We start from the raw sequence: 22,649 nt of genomic DNA on the forward strand, positions 1-22,649 counted from the left end.
TGGGCTAAGTTGGGACTCCCCTACAGGGATTGAACTTTCGAAAGCCGTGCCTGCGGTTATGGGCAGATGGGAATTTGTTAATGTCCGATTGTAGATAACTTGAACCTTAAATAAATATAAATGAATCAATCGAGTGTGTTACCGTGATGGCCTCTTCTCGGCGGAGTCCGGGAAGTGGACACGGTGTTGGAGTAATGTTTGCGCAGGTTGCTCTCTAGTTTCTCGCTCGTGCTTTGCCTCCTCTTGTCGCTCTCTTTTGCGAATAAGTTAGCCACCATACTTGCTAGTCGCTTGCTGCAGCTCACTTATATTTACCCTTGCCTTACCTATAAGCTTAAATAGTCATGATCGTGAGGGTGCGAGATTGCTGAGTCCCTGTGGCTCATAGATTACTATTACACCAGATGCAGGGCCTGATGATTCCGCTCCAGGAGATGGGTATGAGCTCAAGTGGGAGTTCGACGAAGACTCTCAACGATACTATGTTTCCTTTCCCGATGATCAGTAGTGGTGCCCAGTTGGGGGTGATTGGGACCGTTGTCACATGTTGGGTTCTCTTTTATTTTGGCGCCGTAGTCGGGCCATGAGTGTTTGGATGATGTAATGTTATTTATGTACTTGTTTGACGTGGCGAGTGTAAGCCAACTATTGTTATCTCCCTTTTTATTATCATATTACATGGGATGTTGTGAAGATTGCCTAACTTGCGACATATGCCTTCAATGCGATTATGTCTCTAAGTCGTGCCTCGACACGTGGGAGCTATAGTCGCATCGAGGGTGTTACAAAATCATCACCATCGTCATCACCAACGCTCCTCTCATTGGGAGAGGGCAATCTCCATCAACATCTTCACCAGCACTATCTCATCTCCAAACCCTAGTTCATCTCTTGTATCCAATTCTTGTCTCAAAGACCGGGATTGGTGCTAGTAGGTTGCTAGTAGTGTTGATTACTCCTTGTAGTTGATGCTAGTTGGTTTATTTGGTGGAAGATCATATGTTCAGATGCTATATGCATATTATTACCCCTCTGATTATGAACATGAATATGCTTTGTGAGTAATTACGTTTGTTCCTGAGGACAAGGGAGAAGTCTTGCTATTAGTAGTCATGTGAATTTGGTATTCGTTTGATATTTTGATAAGATGTATGTTGTCTAGCCTCTAGTGGTGTTATGTGAACGTCGACTACATAAGACTTCACCATTATTTGGGCCTAGAGGAAGGCATTGGGAAGTAATAAGTAGATGATGGGTTGCTAGAGTGACAGAAGCTTAAACCCTAGTTTATGCGTTGCTTCGTAAGGGGCTGATTTGGATCCATATGTTTCATGCTATGGTTAGGTTTACCTTAATACTTTTGTTGTAGTTGCGGATGCTTGTAATAGAAGTTAATCATAAATGGGATGCTTGTTCAAGTAAGAACAACACCCAAGCACCGGTCCACCCACATATCAAATTATCAAAGTACCGAACCCGAATCATATGAACGTGATGAAAACTAGCTTGACGATATTCCCATGTGTCCTCGGGAGCGCTTTTCCTATTATAAGAGTTTGTTCCGGCTTGTCCTTTGCTACAAAAGGATTGGGCCATCTTGCTGCACTTTATTTACTTTTGTTACTCGTTGCTCGTTACCATTTATCTTGTCACAAAACTAGTGCCGCTCTCGGGCCTCGGGGCTCCCTCCCATGTCCTAGTGGCAACACTTGTCAGATTTCGGGTTCCGGCAAAACCCTTGAGGTTCCAACACTGGGGTGCGCACGAAGATCTCCCCCCTCTCTAGCTCGCACACTCAACGATCTCACGGCCTAGCTTGACGAATCCAAAGAACACGAGACACAAGATTTATACTGGTTCGGGCCACCGTTGTGGTGTAATACCCTACTCCAGTGTGGTGTGGTGGATTGCCTCTTGGGCTGAGGATGAACAGTTACAAGGGAAGAATAGCCTCCTGCGAAGAGGTGTTCTTGTGCTCGGTGAACTTGTGTGAGGCTAAGGATGGAATGGCTCCGATCCTAGATCCGATCAGATCATGCCCTAGCTATGGTGGTGGCTAGTCCTATTTATACAGGCCCTGGTCCTCTTCCCAAATATTGAGCGGGAAGGGATCCCACAACGACCAATTTGAAGGGGGACAACTAGTACAAGCTATCCTGACAAAAGTAGTCTCCGCCTACCAAAGGCTCTGATGGTGACACCGTCTTGGACTCCACGGTGACCTCCGTCCTGCTATCGTGCTGTTCATGGTCTTGTTGCACCAAAATGGAAACCTTTGCCTGATGCCTTGGAACTCCTTGCCCGTGCTTGCCTCCTTAGCACCAAAGAGGAAACAAGGACATTGTGCTCCCTGGCGCCCGCCTGGTCTCGATCGTCATGGCTTACGTCATTAGAACCTCGCAAGGGTCGCCTTGCCTTGATCTCTCCACCCCTCACGAGCCAGCCTGGTGAGGCCGCTCCTGAGGAGGTCTTGCGTCATCCACCTCACGAGGCTTGGCCCCTCCCGAGGGTCTTGAATGTTTGCTGGTGAAGATGGGCCATACGGGGCCGCTGAAGGAGCTACGCCGCGGGCCGCAGGCAGGCAAGTATGGGGACCCCCGTTCCCAAAACGCCGACAGTAGCCCCCGGGCCCAAGGCGCGCTCGGGCTTGGCTTCGAGGCGAAGCCAAAGGGAAAGTGCGGAGTGCCGCGGGCCCCAATAGCCTGCGGCTTGGTTGACGCGTGGCGACTGATTAGATGTGGGTGTCTCCGCTTCCCCATGTAGCCTCGAAATCCGCCTGGCTAGGCGGCCATGGCATCCTACACAGTTACCTCCCCGTTGCTGGAAACACACTCCCCGATTTCTTCGCTTCCTCATACCTCTGCCTCCTCTTCCAATCCAACTCGAGCTCTGCCCTTATTGCCATGGCACCGAACCGGACGGAGAAAGGGAAGAAGCCCCTGTCCTCAGCCAACTCAGCTCCGTCCTCGAGCCCGCCATCGACCAATCGCGGGTGCTCAATCGGGAGGCCATGGATAAGGTCCGCCTCGCACTTGCTACCAGCTTCAACGAATGGGGGGGGGGTGGCCCGGCCTGCATCCCGAGCCTCCATCGATAGGATGGCCACCAAGGTCCCGTTCTTCGTCGATGCTCTGTGGGCTGGCCTGGTTCCTCCCTTCTCCGCCTTCTTCGATGTCGTGCTTTCTCATTACCAGATCTATATGCTGGACCTTGATCCCCAATCTGTCGCCTTTCTCACCGTCTTCTCCTTTGTCTACGAGGCCATGGTGGGCATTGCTCCTTCTGTGGCCCTCTTGCGCCATTTCTTCTCGCTGCACCTGACCAACCCCCGGCAGTGCTCCGGGTGCGTGAGTTTCCAGGCCGTGGCGGCGACGGCCGGCTTGGGGATTGATTTTGATCTCCCGCCATCTAAGAGTGGGTTTTGGATGCGCTGGGTGTATGTTGATGTTGAAGTACTCAGCCCCCTGCTCTCGCCTCCGTCGTCGCCTGCCGTTCCCAGCTTTGGCTGGGGTCACAAGGAGCTCGCGGGCTCCTGTCTCGCCTTCGTTTGGCTCCGGCTGAGGAGGCTGAAGGATCTTGATGTGACCGCGCCCAAGGTGATGAAGGAGCTCCTCCGACGCCGCATCGCCCCACTCCAACGCCATTCCCAGCCGATGTGGGCCCTGACCGGCAACCAGGATCGCATGAGGCTTCAGGTGTCGGGGCTTCCGGCCGAGGCACGAAGGACGGTGCTCGAGGTCTTGGCCAGTGACCCCTCGCCAGGTGATTTGCCGCAAGAGGGTTGTTGCTTGTACAGCTGCTCGAATAGGGTGGAGTTCGCGGGGCAAATGGCCTCCTTCGATGAATGGTTGCTGCGTCCAGTTGGCCTTGTGGGGCCCCGCGAGAACCCCGTCGTCGTGGTTCCTCTCCTTGTCACTGGCGCCGAGCTTGCCCCAGGAGTGGACACAGGGGGCAAGTACCGCTAGAAGCTGGAGGCGCTGGTGCCATGGTGTTGATGTTGCATGGGGTTCCCAAGGCGTCGTCCTCAGGAACTCGTGATTCTCGCCCTAGGGCAGCAGCTGAGGGGGTGACGCGGTCTGCCATTCCTGAGGCCGAAGCTCATGAGGCCTCGGCAGGTCATCGCGAGGCGGAATCCGATAGCTCTCCTCAGCATGGCATTCCTGAGGTCGTCTCCTTGGGTGCTTCGCCAGTCGTTCTCCGTGCTGGTCACCATGTGCAACGCTTGGGCCGGTTCCACGTGGACTTTGCGGCGCTCCGTAAGAGGAAGGGGTCTCCGAGCTGCAGCAGTGGAACCATCCGGCCGTTGAAACAAAGGAAGTACATCGCCGTAGATGAGTAAGTACCTTATCTCTGTAATTCCTCGAGTGCCGCTTCCCTTCCTGATGGTGGTTCTCCAGGATCCCATCTGCCAAGGTCATGAAGCCCCTAGTGACGCAACCTCCTCCTGCCTCGAGTCTTCCGCTGGCCTTGAGCGTCCCAAGCCGGCACGCTGCCCCCGTCACAGGGTCGGCCGGAGAGGCAGGTGCGCCGGCTTGGCGCCTTGAGCCTGCGCTCCCGCCGCTTCTTCTTCGTGGCCAAGTCGGGGGTGTGACGAGCGTGCCAAGGTCTCCTCCTCTCATTATGGACGGCGACTGGATGGCTTCGGTCTTGGTCCCTTATTCGAGCGGTGAGCCTCATCCAAACCGGGCTCCTGCTGAAGCCCAGTCGGCGTCCGGAGGGGCGCCAGCCCCCAGCCCCTGCAGGAAAGGGGTGAGCCGCTTCAGGTCCCGTCGATGACCCCTGCCGTGGAGGACGGAGCCGGCTGCACGCTCAAAGCTGCGGATGAAAGGAGCATCGTCCTCCACGAGCTCTTCCGGGAGGCGATGGGCGCGGTGGACCGTCTTGGCGGGGAGCTTGTGGATGTAGACGCGTGCCTCGAGGCCGAGGGTCTTCGGCTGGTGGAGGAGTGGCATAAGCTAAAGATGGCCATCAACCTTGGGCGCCACCAACGCGAGCTTGATAATGCGAAGGCCGAGGCGTCTCTTGCGACCTCGCGCGAAGCTTGCGCCCGCGCTTTGGAAGAAGCTCGGGAAGCTGATCGATGTCGCGAGATCACAGAGAAGCGCGTGTGGGAGCTCCAAGCCTTGAGTGCTTCGCTGGAGCAGCAAGTGGAGGCGCGCAAAGCCGCCTTAGCGTCGATGAGGGGGACACCTGTCGTGGAGGAAGAGATCCTGAGGCACGAGGAGGTGCCGGCGTTGGAAGCCATGAAGTGCAGCCTTGAGCTCGAGTGGTTGGAGACAAGGGAGTGCCAGGTTGCCCAAGCTGAGGACGTTGTCAGCGTGTGCGAGGCCAAGGCCCAAGAGGAAGTCGATCACCGAGTGGCCGAGGCTCGCACGAACCTTGTGGGCAGGTACGACCTGAAGTTGAAGCTTGTGGAGGCCAAGGCTGTGGGCATGACCAAGGCCCTCTGGTCAGGGCTGGACGAAGCTGAAAGTCGCGAGAAAGCCGTCGTAGCCGCCCTGTCTTCAGTGCAAGCCGAGCTGGCTTCCGCACGTGCCGAGCTGTCTTCTCTTCATCAGCGGGTCGCTGATGCCGAATCCTCCGCGCAGCAGGGCAGGGAGGAAGTGCTCCGGCGGCGGACGCTGGAGTGCTAGCACGCCCCATGCTCCAAAACCTCAGGACCAGAGCCAACGCGGTGCTGGGCGCCGTCTGTGACAAGAATGTACCTCATCCCCACTCGGACAACTACGTCAGTCACCTCCTTTTCTTTACCGACGTGGTGACGCGCTTGGAGAATCGATCCGAGAGGGCTTGCGTGCTTGTTGAGGAGAGGAGCCGCGGCTTGCTCAAGGGTGCATTCTCCTGTGTCTTCAGCCATCTCCAGAACACCTACCCCAACTTTGACTTCGACGCTGCCATTGCCCCTGTGCCCCAGGCCATCCGGGACGACCTGGCACACTGAGTTGAGGACAATGTGGACGCCCTAGTCAGGGCCTTCACCTCTGAGGATGACGCGGTGGTGGTCGCTACTGATGAAGCTGGCATGGTGGACGATGGCGAGGGCGGTGCCAGTGACGATGCCGGAGACGTCGGCGATGGTGACAGCGACGCCAGCGATGCGTCTGAGGGCGACCCGGAGGACGCGGCGAGCGATATGTCCGATTGAACCCGCACTTCCTTGTCGTTGACCCTGCATATGAAAGCTAGGGCACGGCCCTGAAGGTTGTAAGAGCATTTTGGGAGGGGAAGCCCCTCATGTAAACAGATTATTGTTTTTGTTCTTTAGGCTAGGCTAAAGATGTGTTTTCATAAATCCGCGAGCCCTGCCATGAGCCTACTGTTGTAGTTTACCTTTGTCCTGGCCAGTTCCGGACCGGGCCACAAGGTCTTGAGTTCCGGAGGACCCTGCCGATCCGCCCGAGGGGGCGTTGCGAGAAGCAAGCATTTAGCCATGGAAGGACATGTGCACAGCACACGCATGCCGTGCCCAGCCCTCGCTTGTGAGGAGCTCTCGAGGGGGAGGCAACAGGGGTGAACCCCGAACCAGGGCAAGGAGCCAAATCGCAAGAAATTGCATGAATGAGAAAAGACACCCCCCGTGCATATCAACGAAAATTCAGCTTCAACTTAAATCCAAAGCCAGAAAATAGGGCTACAAAAAGAGAGATTGAAAGCAAATGGCCGCGTCCGACACCTAGTCTAGTCTTCTTGTTTTCTCACCAGCGCAGAGCTAAGTGCTGCCACTAGTCATGGGAGGGAGCCCCCGAGGCCCGAGGGCGGCACTCCTGAGACTCCGGGGCGTGTACAACCCCACTCATTATTACGTGAGAGTGTCACGAGCGGAGATCTTCATAGGCGCGAGCCTTACTTCATATTGCCAGACAAGGCCCCCGCCTTGTGCCACCCTCGACCACCAGTGGGGGCGACCGGTAACCAGGACGACACCAGGGGGCAAAGGGGACGCCAGCGGCGCCCTCAGCGACCACGGGTTCTCTGCCGGCGGAAGGCTCGCCGGCACCTCCCCGGTAGAGGGCCTACCTCTGGGGGATGTCTTGCTCTGCGTGATGCGGGGAGGGGTCTTTCTCCTGGCTCCTCCCCGGCAGCCCCCAGTGCGCTCCCCCTGGTAGAAGGGGGGCCACTGAGCTGGGGCCGCCGTCCGCCACCGTGACCTGACCCTCCTGCGGCCCATGGTTAGTGTAAGCTTGCTCCTAAGAGATTAGTGGTACCCTGTAGCTGTTGTTGCTGGCATGGTTGGTGAGGCTTCCGGGAGGCTCCCGGAAGGCCCCAGCTTCTAGTACCTCCCCCTCCCAGCTCGGCTCGAGGAACGAGCTAGGGTCGTCTTCCAGCGCGTACACCTGGTCCATCATGCAGGATACATAGGGCTCCGAGGCTGTCGCCTCGAAGACCTCGCCGTAGTGCCCCACGCTCCATGTCACTCGACCCAGCGCACCGCCCAGAGGATGGTAGGGCGGCATCTCGCCACGGCCGTAGGTGGCGACGTTCGTACCTGCGCTTGTTGGAGGTGGCGGGGGTGCGATTGGGCGTCCTGTGCCATTGGCCATGCCAGTGTCGATGGAGCCCAAAGGCGCGCCCGGGGGCGCGCGGGCGCGGCGAGGCCCGCCATGCGATCCGTCCGCGGCCTGAGGTGTAAGCAGGGAACAGAAGGGAGGCGCTCCGGAGGCCGCGTGTAGGATCGAAAGTATGTCTAGAGGGGGGGGGTGATTAGACTACTTGACCAAATAAAAATCTATCATTTTCCCAATTTTAGTCTTTGGCAGATTTTAGCTATCTTAGCACAAGTCAAGCAATCTTAACACAATTCAAGCAAGCATGCAAAGAGTCTATGAGCAGTGGAAAGTAAAGCATGCAACTTGCAAGAATGTAAAGGGAAGGGTTTGGAGAATTCAAACGCAATTGGAGACACAGATGTTTTTGTCGTGGTTCTGATAGGTGGTGCTATCGTACATCCACGTTGATGGAGACTTCAACCCACAAAGGGGTACGGTTACCAATCTCGGTGAGACCGAATGGAGAAACTCGGTCGGACCGATTTAGCAAACCTAGTGACCGTTAGGATTTTCGGTGGGACTGAGATGCAACTTGGTAGGACTGATATGGTTAGGGTTAGGGCATAACGTAATCTCGGTGTGACCGATTACACAAACTCGGTGGGACCGGTTTTGGTAATAAGCTAACCAGAGAGTTTACATTGCAATCTCTGTGGGACCGATCGCTCATCTCGGTAGGACCGAAACATTACGAAGGGAAACAGAGAGATTACAACCTCATCTCGGTGTGACCGAAGTCACTATCGGTGAGACCGATTTGCCTAGGGTTTGTGGCAGTGGCTATGACATCTGAACTCGGTGGCGCCGGATAGAAAGAATCGGTGGGGCCGAGTTTGACTTTGGTTTAGGTCATATGTGGATGTGGGAAGGTAGTTGAGGGTTTTGGATCATATCACTAAGCACTATGAAGCAAGAACCTCATTAAACAACACCTCACCCCTCCTTGATAGTATTGGCTTTTCCTATAGACTCAATGTGATCTTGGATCACTAAAATATAAAATGTAGAGTCTTCAGCTTTGAGATTGAGCCAATCTTTTTGTCCTTAGTATTTTGAGGGGTCCACATTCCTCATCCATGCCATGCCATTCATTGAGCTTTTCCTGAAATATTAATCTTGGAATAGCATTAGCTCCATGAGCTATATGTTGTTAGGAATTACCAAAACCACCTAGGGATAATTGCACTTTCAATCTCCCCCTTTTTGGTAATTGATGACAACATATAGATCAAAGCTTCGACAAATGATAATAAGAGTGAAAAGCATTGTCGCTTTGAGAAGTATGTGAAAAGCAAGAGCTCCCCCTAAATTTGTGCATATTTTATGATTTGCTTTGGATTGCAAATACACATAGAATTAGGCTCATGGGTTACTCTTCCATGTCACATACATCTTGGTGGAGCGCTCAAAATGATAATAATTAAATATATGCACTCATCACCAAGCAAAGTGAATGATCATATAGGGATAAAATGATAATGTCATCCAACAAGCATTAAAGTAGTATATGATCAAACACATGATCATCCAAGTATCACACAGACAGTGAGTATCTCAAACAAGCAAAGCAAATAAAGTTCAACCACCAAAGCAAGAGAGAATAAAAAGCAACGCTCTTTCTTGAAGCCTATGATCTATACATTTTTCTCCCCCTTTGGCAACAAGTTACCAAAAAGTTCCTAGAAAATGCATATCACTAAATCGTCTCTCAGGCTTGGTCTTTAGGTGGTGGTGTCCGGATAACTCCAAGAACGAAGGCTTCAGTCGATGTAGATGGAGCTGATGGAGTAGGTGATGGAGCTGGTGGCACTGAAGCTGTAGCTGGTGCGGATGAAGTGGCTCTGGTGTCTGGAACAGGCACTACAGCAGACCTCTAAGCTCTAGGCACTCTGGCAAATGCATCAGTGCTTGTCTTGCCCTTCCTCTCCTGCATATCATCCTGAAGTTGCTCCACAACAGACTGGATCTCAGTTACCTTCACATCCAAGTTATAGAACTTCTGCTCCACGATCCTCTCCAAGCTCTCCTGGTTTTGAGTCAGGGTGGCCAGTCCCTTCTCAATCCTCAGAGTGGAGGCAATCAAGTAGCCAAGCTGATCTTGCTTGCTCTTCAGAAGATACTGAGATGCTTCTTCAGTAGTTGGCATGCTTGCAGCCTTTTCAGCCATTGCCCTCTCCTTCTTGGCTTGTGCATGCACAGAAGATGGTTCATTTTCCTCCATCACCACTTGGTTGTCCTCAAAGTCCGGATAGATAGGCATGTGCTCCTTGTCCAGCAGATATGTACCAGTGCCCATCTTGGAGTTAATCAGCTCCTGAATCTGTGGGGCATACCCACAACTCCTCTTCTGGTCAGCAGCCGTCCTCTTGATAGTTTCAACTATAAGGGTCATGACTTTGAACTTCTATGGGACATCAAAGATGTGAAGCAAGTTAATTGCACGACCTTTGATCATCTTGTGATCACCTGACTTTGGCGAGAGAGTGTGCCTGAGGATCCAGTTGATAGTAGGCAAGCCTGACAGAAGGTAATGTATAGATCCAAACTTGTGTGTCTCAAGAGCAGCATCTGGGATCTCCTTGTACATGTGTGCCATGGAGTTGTGATCCTTCTTCTTGTTGGCATAGACATCCAAGTCATCTTCACTCTCTTTTGGAGCATTGATCAACTTCGCCCATTCAGCAACCATGGACTGGTACCTAGTACCTTCAGACATCCAGACAATCCTTCCATCTGGGTAGAAGTGAGCTGTGGAGTAGAACTACATGATAAGCTCATCATTCCATTTTGTGAGCTTCTGAGCCACAAACTCATCAACTCCACAAGCCTTGAAACTGTCATATACACCTGGATAGTGATCCTCGTTTTCCTTGATGTAGTCCCAATCGACCCATTTCATGTCACACACTATGGGCTTCTTGTCAAGCAAGATGGTCTCATAGAAGTCCTGCTGTTCCTTTGTATGGAACCTATAGTCCACAGCAGTCCTTCTCCTGGTGGCATATGGATCAGACTCTCTCCATAGCCTCAATCCCGAGTCCTTCCTGGTCTTCATGTTCTCAGCTACTGGATGAGCATCATTGTGATCTGGAATTTTTGGCTTCAACTTCCTCAAGACATGTGACTCATCATCTTCTTCTTCCATTTCAGCTTCAGGCACTGGGGCCTTGTTCTTCTCCTCAGCAGGGATGTTCCTGGTGCTCCTCTTTGGTTTTGGCTTTGGAGCTGGAGAAGCAGCCTTTGGAGCAGTCTTAGGCTTAGATGGAACAGCCCCTGCCCTGATGGGATCACCCATAAGCTTCTGAGCTTTGGGTGCTGGTGCAACATATTCTTCCTCTTCAGAATCTCTCATGATTGAGGATCTCCCAAGCACTCTGGTAGTGGTCTTCTTGACCCTCTCTTTCCTCTTCTTCTCTGCCACAACCTGCTCTTTGGGTGCAAATCCCAAAGTCTCTTGAGTAGATGCTCTGGCCTTAGATATTGGAGCTCTCTTGGCAGGAACCTTTTGCTTCATGCCTGGCTTGGTGGAAGCAGCTGTGCCATATTCCTTCTTCAGGACTTCCCTCTTTGAGGTGTTTTCTTCTTCCTCAGCCACATAGTCCTCATCCTCTGACTCTGAGGTTCTTTTCTTGCTGGCCCTGGTGGCAGCTTTGGGTAAGTTGCTTGGGGTGCTCCTGCTACCATCATCTGAGCTGCTAGAGGGACTAGTGCCCTCACTCAAGTGAACCTGCTCCTCTGACTTGTTCTGGTTGTCACTCTGATCAGACATATTGCAAACACTGACATCAGACCCTGTGAATAGATTATAGATGAGATAGAGTGGATGAGCATCGCAAAATACATAGGTTTTTGCAAAAGAATGAATTAAAAACTTAGTTTTAGTTTTCCACAGAAAGCATTTCGGATCAACCGATTTGTAAACTCGGTGATACCGAAGCAACTGTTGGAACCTAAACTAGTGAGCTTGGTCAGACCGAGTCACAGTTTGGTGGCACCAAGACTGCTAGGGTTTCACAAAGTCCTGAACTCGGTCACACCGATTTGCAATTCTCGGTCAGACCAAGAATCACATGTGCAATGGCCTGAGCCGAATCGGTGGTACCAAGTTCCACAACTCGGTGGGTCCGAGATGGTTTCAGCGGAAACCTAACCCTAAATTTTCAATTCACGACTAAACTACAGAGTGTTTTGACTGGATAAGAATGATCTCAATCGTGGCAAGATACATGGCGAACACAATGTGATAGGAATCAGATAAGGATAGCATAGTGATCGAGTTCATACCCTAGTTTGGTGATGAACTCGCTACCGCCGCAACGGCGGGGTTGATTCCCGTTGACGGCGGCGGAGACCAGCGGCAGGAGGCGGCTGGCGACGAGGAGGATGATCCCGAGACCCTGGAGGCAGAGCGGGCTAAGCGCGGGTCAAGGAGGTTCGGAAAGTTTTCCAAAATTTGACCCGTGGATATATATAGCCTGACCCTGTCGGTGTGACCGAGTGGAACAACTCGGTGGCACCGAGATTCATAACTGCAAGCAGTTACTAAAACTCGGTGTGACTGAAAAGTTCAAATCGGTTGCACCGAGGTTGAAAACCTAGATCGACCTAGTGATCTCGGTATGACCGAAATGGGTGAATCGGTCAGACCGAAACACACAAAGAAGTTTTGTAAGTTTAAGTCTATGACGATCGGGGACTCCGAGTGATCCTCACACAGAGTGGTTCGAATGTGACCTGATTAAATTTTGTGATGCAACATGAATAGAGTTTGAGACGAGAAAAGCATAGATAGCTAGAGAAGGTTCTTAGGCATTCTTGTCAATCCACTTGGCCAAAAGAAAAGGAAACCAATCAATCAAAACAACAAGTGGATGTCCTCGAATGAGTAAATTATGCACCCAACATGCTCACACAATAAAATGGCAAATGAAATATGTGGCAAAGCATGCACAAACAATTCTCGCATCTATCAAGAAATTGGCGATGACTAGGTCATCTATATATGAGTATAATGACTTAGGAGTCAAATGAGAACATTTGATCATAGGTCATACTCATCGTTTAAGCATAAGTGGGTTTACCACTTTTACATAAAGCATTGTTGTGTTCACACCATTAGAGTTGCTTTAACTCAATTGTTAGAGTAAAGCTCCCCCTAGATGTGAGATCCCCCTAAGAGGGATGAAATAACCTTGGGTTTTGTCGATGATGACTTCATGTAGGTGTTGAAGATGTGAATGCTCTATGTTGATGTAGACCATTTGGAGCTATCCTTTGGAGTGAGTTGCACTTTCAATACCTACACAGGTTAGTCCCACAGGGAACAAACAAGGATATCCATAGACATAGAGTGATGCACACACAAGATGATGTCTATGAAAGCTTTAGGTTACCTTGTCCCTTGTCTTACCAACAAGAGGGTTTGTGACTCCTTGAACTAGTGCAAGATGTGGAAGTTGATTGCACTTGTTCTTGCCAAAATGATAAGAGTGAAGTATGTTGGCAGAGTCACCCTCAAGAACTCTCTAGTTCTTCTTCTTCGAGATCCACGCCATCTTGAAGGGAATCCTCGAAGTTGTAGTTGTACTTGATGAAGTGGAACTTGATGTAGTCTTGGGAACCCACTTGACCAAGGCCTTAGGAGCTTCTTCAAATGCATCGATTTCCTCTTGAAGCTTGTCCTTCCCTTTTTGCTTGTGGTCATGTGGTGGAAGATCATCTTGATCTTGTGTCCCTTTGGAAGAAGTAGGTTCATACTTTTCTTGTTGAGGAACAAACTTTGTCTTGGGGTATTGATCTTCTTCCCACTCAACTCCATTGGCATTGAACTTTCGTTCAAAACCAACACCTTGATTCTTCCGGCGCCTTCCTTGCTTGCGTACAATTTCCTCGAATTGCTTACTCCTGGCAAGGCTCTTGTAAACACATTTCTCTATAATTCCCTTCAATAAGCTATTTTCTTGCTCAAGTGTAACTTGGCTAAGAGAATCATTAGTGTAATCAAGAGAACTACTAGAAGCAACAACATTGGATTTAGCATGATTATTCTTACTACTAGAGGAAGAATCCTTCTTGTTCTTGTTACTAGACTTGACTTGAGGCATGTAAGTGGATAAGAGTAAATGCTTCGCAAAGTAAGAAGAACTTTTCTTGCGAAGATCATCATTGATTGCCTTTAAGAACTCATGCTCTTGATCAAGATTGAGCTTCTCAAAACGTAATTTCTCATGAGTCCTTAAAAGTTCTCGATGATCTCCTAAGATAGTTTCATGAGCTAACTTAAGAGTGTTTAGTTCTTTAGTTAGAGACTCAATCTTCTCCTTATCATTGTCATTCGTTTCATCATAGTATTCATCGGTATAGTTGTCAACAAGTAACTCATCATCACCTAACAAGTCATCTTCATCACTATTGAAATCAACATACTCAGGGTGTGATACCTTTGGACCTTTGACCATGAAGCATCTTCCAATTCCTTCATTTGGTGAATCAAATATGTCGTAGGAGTTGGTTGACACAAGTGCTAGTCCGGCAACACCTTCATCTTGAGTATATTCGGAGTCGGAGTGATAGCTTCTCTCGGAGTCATTGTCGGAGTCGGATCCGGATACCCATTCACCAACATGAGCTTGATGTCTTCGTTTTGTGTAGCTCCTTGATGACTTGTCCTTCCTTTCCAAATCCTTGCTTCTCCGATGGTGTCTTCGTTCATATCGATCATCCCTACTCCTTCTCTCCCTTGATGGTGATTCTTCTCTTCTACTTCTTCTTTTGGGAGAATCTTCTCTTCTCTTGTGGGGAGCCGTACACTCATTGGAGTAGTGTCTGGGTCTTCCACAATTGTAGCAGTTTCGCTCTCGACTAGAAGATCTTTTGTCATTGTAGGACCTTGATTTGGAACTTCTCTCCCTGCTTCTACTCTTGTCGAACTTGTTGAAGTTCTTCACCATTAGGCTCAATTCTTCATTGAAGGTTTGTTTCTCACTTGATGATGTGGGGGCTTCACATGAGGCTTTGTAAGCACCACTTGACTTGTTATGGAGCTCCTCCTTATCCTTGAGTGACATCTCATGTGCAACAATTCTTCCAACGACTTCCGTAGGCTTGAGATCTTTGTAATTTGGCATCATTTGGATCAATGTGCATACGGTATCGTATTTTCCGTCCAAGGATCTTAGGATCTTCTTGATGATGAATTTGTCGGTCATCTCTTCACTTCCTAAGCCGGCAATCTCATTTGTGATAAGAGCAAGCCTAGAGTACATTTCAGCGACACCTTCACCATCCTTCATTTTGAACTTGTCAAGTTGACTTTGAAGCACATCCAACTTGGATTCCTTGACGGAGTCGGTACCTTCGTGCATATCAATCAAAGTATCCCAAATTTCCTTTGCATTCTCAAGACGGCTGATTTTGTCGAATTCTTCGGGGCACAATCCGTTGAAGAGGATATCACAAGCTTGAACATTGTATTGTAGCATCTTCAACTCGTCCGCGGTAGCTTCACGATTCGGTTCTCTCCCATCAAAGAATTCACCTTGCAAGCAACACACACAATAGCCCAAACGGGGGGTTATGTCCAAGAATATGCATTTTCATCTTATGCTTCCAACTAGCAAAATTAGTACCATCAACGTAAGGACCTCCACGGTGATAATTTCCCTCGCTAGATGCCATACTCTCCTAGGTTGTGAAACCAAGGCTATGACCACCAAAAGCTATGGAAATCAAAGCAAATGGAGACCAAAGCTCTGATACCACTTGTAGGATCGAAAGTATGTCTAGAGGGGGGGGTGATTAGACTACTTGACCAAATAAAAATCTATCCTTTTCCCAATTTTAGTCTTTGGCAGATTTTAGCTATCTTAGCACAAGTCAAGCAATCTTAACAAAATTCAAGCAAGCATGCAAAGAGTCTATGAGCAGCGGAAAGTAAAGCATGCAACTTGCAAGAATGTAAAGGGAAGGGTTTGGAGAATTCAAACGCAATTGGAGACACGGATGTTTTTGTCGTGGTTCCGATAGGTGGTGCTATCGTACATCCATGTTGATGGAGACTTCAACCCACGAAGGGTAACGGTTGCGCGAGTCCACGGAGGGCTCCACCCACGAAGGGTCCACGAAGAAGCAACCTTGTCTATCCCATCATGGCCATCGCCCACGAAGGACTTGCCTCACTAGCGGTAGATCTTCATGAAGTAGGCGATCTCCTTGCCCTTACAAACTCCTTGGTTCAACTCCACAATCTTTGTCGGAGGCTCCCAAGTGACACCTAGCCAATCTAGGAGACACCACTCTCCAAGGAGTAACAAATGGTGTGTTGATGATGAACTCCTTGCTCTTGTGCTTCAAATGATAGTCTCCCCAACACTCAACTCTCTCTCACAGGATATGAATTTGGTGGAAAGAAGATTTGAGTGGAAAGCAACTTGGGAAGGCTAGAGATCAAGATTCATATGATAGGAATGGAATATCCTAGCCTCAACACATGAGTAGGTGGTTCTCTCTCAGAAAATGTGTATTGGAAGTGTAGGTATGTTCTGATGGCTCTCTCCACGAATGAAGAGTGGGTGGAGAGGTATATATAGCCTCCACACAAAAACTAACCGTTACACACAATTTACCAATATCGGTGAGACCGAATGGAGAAACTCGATCAGACCGATTTAGCAAACCTAGTGACCGTTAGGATTTTCGGTGGGACTGAGATGCAACTTGGTAGGACCGATATGGTTAGGGTTAGGGCATAATATAATCTCGGTGTGACCGATTACACAAAATCGGTGGGACTGATTTTGGTAAAAAGCTAACCAGAGAGTTTACATTGCAATCTCGATGGGACCGATCGCTCATCTCAGTAGGACCGAAACGTTACGAAGGGAAACAGAGAGATTACAACCCCATCTCGGTGTGACCGAAATGCCTATCGGTGAGACCAATTTGCCTAGGGTTTGTGGCAGTGGCTATGACATCTGAACTCGGTGGCGCCGGATAGAAAGAACCGGTGGGGCCGAGTTTGACTTTGATTTAGGTCATATGTGGATGTGGGAAGGTAGTTGAGGGTTTTGGAGCATATCAGTAAGCACTATGAAGCAAGAACCTCATTAAACAACACCTCATCCCTCCTTGATAGTATTGGCTTTTCCTAGAGACTCAATGTGATCTTGGATCACTAAAATATAAAATGTAGAGTCTTGAGCTTTGAGCTTGAGCCAATCTTTTTGTCCTTAGTATTTTGAGGGGTCCACATTCGTCATCCATGCCATGCCATTCATTGAGCTTTTCCTGAAATGTTAATCTTGGAATAGCATTAGCTCAATGAGCTATATGTTGTTAGGAATTACCAAAAGTACCTAGGGATAGTTGCACTTCCACCGCGGCGTCCAGTAGCTCGGCGACGCGCTCCAGCAGTGCATCCCGGCCGCTCTCCATCACCCGGCATCATAGTAGATCACGAGCCGCTATGAGCGCGACCCTCATGTTTGCTTGTTCCTGTTGGGTGTGCGACGTTGTGGCTGTGGCATGGCTTGAAGCCCTTGCAGCTGCCTGTACTTGGCATGGAGTAAGGGTGGATGGCGCTTGGCCATGCCCTACAGCACTCGGTGGTGCGCGTGCTGCCTGGGGCGCGGGGTTGAGGTCTTCTTAGGTAGGGGGGCTGCCCAGGCCGGCTAGGCTCCCCACCGGTCGGCGTTGGTCCTCGGGTCACTGGACATCGGAGCTGTGGAGTGTCGATGGATCGACTAGTGAAAGGAAGACTCCGGCGTACCGCTACCTGGCGCGGCAAATGTCAGATTTCGAGTTTTGGCAAAACCCTTGAGGTTCAAACACTGGGGTTCGCACGAAGATCTCCCCCCTCTCTAGCTCGCACACTCAACGATCTCACGGCCTATCTTGAGGAACCCAAAGAACACGAGACAAGATTTATACTGGTTCGGGCCACCGTTGTGGTGTAATACCCTACTCCAGTGTCGTGTGGTGGATTGCCTCTTGGGCATAGGATGCACAGTTATGCGGGAAGAATAGCCTCCTGCGGAGAGGTGTTCTTGTGCTCGGTGAACTTGTGTGAGGCTAAGGATGGAATGGCTTCGATCCCATATCCGATCAGATCATGCCCTAGATATGGTGGTGGCTAGTCCTATTTATAGAGGCCCTAGTCCTATTCCCAAATATTGAGCGGGAAGGGATCCCACAACGACCAATTTGAAGGGGGAAAACTAGTACAAGCTATCCTAACAAAAGTAGTCTTCGCCTGCCAAAGGCTCTAGTGGTGACGCCATCTTGGCTCCACGGTGACCTCCATCCTGCTGTCCTGCTGGTCTTGGTCTTGTTGCACCAATATGGAAACCTTTGCCTGATGCCTTGGAACTCCTCGCCTGCGCTTGCCTTCTTAGCACCAAAGAGGAAATGAGGACATTGTGCTCACTGGCGCCCGCCTGGTCTCAATCATCATGGTTTACGTCATTGGAACGTCGCGAGGTTCACCTTGCCTTGATCTCTCTGCCCCTCATGAGCCAGCCTGGTGAGGCCGCCCCTGAGGAGGTCTTGCATTGTCCGCCTCGCGAGGCTTGGACCCTCGCGAGGGTCTTGAATGTTTGCTAGTGAAGATGGGCCGTACGGGGCCGCTGGAGGAGCCACGCCGCGGGCCACAGGCAAGCAAGTCTGGGGACCCCCGTCGCCAGAACGCCGACAACACTTAGCTCCGCGCTAGTGACAAGACTAGACTAGGTGCCGGATGCAGCTTTTCATTTGCTTTCCGTAGTTGGCTTGCCCCCTTTTTCTTAATGGAAGTTGCATACTGTTTTTTATTGTCCTCTTGGTTCGATCGCCTTTTCCTCTGTTCTTCCTTGGATCTTTGTTTTGGTCCATGCTCTCCCTCGCATGCCTCGCGAGGGGGCTGGACAAGTGGCCTCGTGGCCGTTTTTCCTGTTCTTCGCGAGGCACACTCGCCCGAGCCCGCAAACTGGCGCACCTCTCTCAATCCGTGCCCCTCGGGTACCGCGATATGAAGCGCTGGGTCATGGCCGGCGACGCCTGTGACCAGGATTCAGAAGAATAAGAGTTTCCTAACGAATTTTTTGCAGTTCCTAGACGCCTCCCGAGCAAAGGAGGCCTCGCCAGGTACTAGGAAATGCGCGCCTCACAAGGCGGAAACTACTTCAGACACATCAAGCTAAGTTATCTCTACACGCCTACATAAAACGCTGGTACCACAACACGACGCAGGGACGATACACATAACATAACGACTTGGAAATCATGGTTCATTACACGCCCCTGCAGGGCCCATACTTGTTTCTTCTTAAATGCAGGAAGGAAAGAACAAAACAAAAGTGGCGCGTGCCCCCACAGCAGTTCGCGAGGACGGGCCCATGGCGCTCTCCTGGGCTCAGCCAGACCCCTCCTCGCGCTTCACTGGAGCATGGCAACAAGACAACCAACTGCCACCCTCAAAACAAGCACGGCAGCTGGTCATAGCCGCCACTACTGGAGCTGTCGCTGGAGGAGCCGCCGTAGCTGGACGAGCCGTGGCCAGCGCCGAGGACGAGGCCACCTCCATCCTCGTCACAACCATCGCTAAGGCCGAGAACCTCATCGCCGTCGTTGTCCTCAGGGCAGCACCCAACGTGTTGACCATCTTCCCCAAATACCCGCATGTAGAGGGTCGCGTCACCGTCGTACTTGAAGTGGAGGGTACACCGCCTGCCCAGGCCGCGCACACGGGCAAACGTGTGCCAGCCGCGGGCCAGGGCCGTGTTTCCTGTGCCAGAGACTTCCACCGCGACCCACGAAGCCTTGCTGCAGCAGCCGTCTGCCTACAGCCAAAGACCGCCTGGACCCATGGCCGGCAGTTCACCGACGAAGAAGCGCGGGAGATGAAGCCAGGTGCCAGTCGGGTTCTCCGACCACACGATGAACTCCGGCATCACCTCCGTCGAATGGAAGGGCGATCGAGGAGTTCACGCAACCATAGCGCGCCTCACTTCATCGATGGGATTGAAATGACCTGGGCGACTCCCACTGTGCAGGGAGGCGCCGCCACTGCCGCGAGGGGCCACGGTGGGGGTCACGGCGTGCTTGCGTGGGTGACCACGCCCCCTCTTGGGTGGCGGCGAGCCGGGCCCCTCCTGGCGGGCCTTGCCCTTTTCTACGACTGAGAACCTCTTCGCCGGCCCCTCCTGGCGGGCCTTCCCCTTCTTTGTGGCCGAGAACCTCTTCGCCGGCGCCATGAGTGTCGCTGCTAGCAAGGAAGGAAGGAAGAGGAAGAAGCAAGAGGAGTGAAGGAAGAGATGGGTGGCGGGGGCTCCGCTCCCCCTTCCCCTCTTTAGCCATGAGGAGGCCAACCACCGGCCTCCATGATCTAAGGTAATAATGACCTTTTTTCTGCATGCATCAGGAACTCATCAAGTCGAGCAGTTTCCGAGGCAGCATGGGGAAGCAGAGACGCCCACGTCCAATCAATCGCCATGCGTCAAGCGAGGCCACATGATGTTGGGGCCTGCGGCGCTCCACACTTGCCCCTTGGCTTCGCCTCATAGCCAAGTCCGAGCGCGCCTTGGGCCCGGGGCTACTGTAGGCGTCTTGGGAACGGGGGTCCCCAGACTTGCCTGCCTGCGGCCCACGGCATGGCTCCGCCAGCGGCCCTGTACGGCCCATCTTCACCAGCAAACACTCAAGACCCTAGCGAGGGGCCAAGCCTCACGAGACAGACGACGCAAGACCTCCTCAGGGGCAGCCTCACCAGGCTGGCTCATGAGGGGCGGAGAGATCAAGGCAAGGGGCACCTCACAAGGTTCCTGTGACACAAGCCATGACGACCAGGGCCAGGCGGGCACCATCGCATGTAGTGTTCTAGTTTCCTCTTTGGTGCTAAAGAGGCAAGCGCAGGCGCGGTGTCTCGAGCCGTCAAGCAAGGGTTTCCATATCGGTGCAACGAGACCAAGAACAGTAGGATGGCAGGATGGAGGGCACCGTGGAGCCCAGGACGACGTCATAACCAGAGCCTTTGGCATTCAAAGACCATCTTTTGTCAGGATAGCTTGTACTAGCTGTCCCCCTTCAAATTGGCCATTGTGGGATCCCTTCCTGCCTAATATTTGGGAAGAGGACTCGGGCCTCTATATATAGGACTAGCCACCATTGTGGGGAGATATATCATCTTGGGCCGGATCCATTCCACCAAGGCACACAAACTCACCAAGCACAAGAGCACCTCTCCTCAAGAGGTTGTTCTTCCCTGGTAACTATTCATACTCAGCCCAAGAGGCAATCCACCACACCACACTAGAGTAGGGTATTACACCACATCGATGGCCCAAACCAGTATAAATCTTGTGTCCCTTTGTTCTACGAGTTCGACGCGCTGAGCCTTGAGATTGCGGTGAGGGCATGAGCTAGAGGGAGGAGATATCTTCATGCACACCCCAGTGTTCGAACCTCAAGGGTTTTGCCGGAACCCAAAGTCTGACAGGACTGGTCATCGTCAGACGAGATATCAGCATTGCAGGCGCGCGTCAAGAGCCTGGTGGACACGAACATCAAGCTCGTCAATGTGATCTAGGTGATGCTTTTCTGCCGGATCCTTCCCTGCCAAAGCCGGACTTGCCATTTGTGGGAGTTCAATCCGACCAAGCACCAGACCTTACGACAGTTCTTCGGCTCCACGCATGAAGGTATCTAGAAGGTGCTTTACAAGGCCAATCAGACGTGGCCGCAGATGTTCGAGGACCGCGGATATGACCAGACCCATCTAGCCAGTCTGGTAAGTTCTTCATACTTCAAGGTGTATCTCTTCCTGTGCATTCAAGGAAGATGTCTAAGTTTCTCCATTTGTCTTTTCAAAGCTACGTAAAGAAGGCGAAGCGGATCCAGTGTCTGGCTCTGCTGCCTGAAAACCCAGCTATCCCGCTCCTAACGAAGATGCTGGTTCTGGCGCCCTACCAGGCGCTGGAGAAGAAGGCCAAGAAGAAGGGCCAGGAGACAAGAAGCGGCCTCTGCCGTAAAGGCACTTTAGACGCAACATCTGAAGACGCTGAAACCCACTCCTCCCCTGCCGAGAATGACGAGGAGGAGGAAATAAATTCTCCCCCTGAGGGGGAATGAAGAAATGGTGGCCACCACGGATCTGGAGGCAGAGGCCGAGGCGTCCAAGAAAGGGAGAGTCTCCCTTGCGGACGATTCTGAATTGGACACCGATAGCAGCCCTGAGTGGCGTCCGAGGAAGAAGCCCCTCGTCGGATCATAAGTACTCAAAGGCACTTACAAACATATGTATCCAGCTCCTTTACTTCATGGCTTTAATATGTTGAATCATACGCTGCAGTCCGTGTCTCATCCGCCTCTAGCGATCCTCATCTTTGGGGAATTCGCTGGATCCAAATGTGATGGACAGCGGATCGCTTCTGCCGGCCTCCTCCCCCAAGACTACGGACGATGCCGAAGTGTTGTCCCGAAGGACCCTCCCACGCCAGGGAGAGGTACAGGAGACCACCGAGGGGGTGCCAGAGGGTGATACCTTGGCCGTCGGACACATGGGGGAGCAGACCCCCCTGGAGACTGGCGATGGGGGCCATATCCAATTCGGCCCCCAGCCGAATACTATTCCGGAGGCCCGTACGGCCCAGAAATCAAGTAAGCAACCTCCTTCAAAAGAAGGAGGTGCACCTATTCTGCCCGTGACCTCTGTCCATCCGGAGGCACCGGATACTCTACTGGAAGCACTCCAAGGTGCTTCCATTGTAGAAGAACACCGTATCCTTCTGGGTACGGTGGTTGAGAGGGTTCAGTCCGCTAAGAGCGGACTGACCGAAGCTTGCACCAGCCTTCTAACAGGCTTTGAGGTACGTGACGCAATTATGCAAAAAGAACACCGCAGTACAGACAGTAGCCCCTAAGACTCTGTCCGGTGTTCGAAAAGAAAGGACAGACAAAGGTTCGAATAATTTTCATAGGAGACTAATCATATATGTCTATGCGAATAAGCACACGTCGATGCTGGCTGTGACCTCCCATTCTGCCGAAGTATCCAAACTGAAGCAGAGGCTGGAGGGGGCCGATGAAGAGCTCGGCCGTGTCAAAAAACATCTTGAGGACAAACAAGGTACG

The sequence above is a fragment of the Triticum aestivum genome, chromosome 1A (genome assembly GCF_018294505.1).
Source record: "Triticum aestivum cultivar Chinese Spring chromosome 1A, IWGSC CS RefSeq v2.1, whole genome shotgun sequence".
In the NCBI taxonomy this organism is placed as follows: domain Eukaryota; kingdom Viridiplantae; phylum Streptophyta; class Magnoliopsida; order Poales; family Poaceae; genus Triticum; species Triticum aestivum.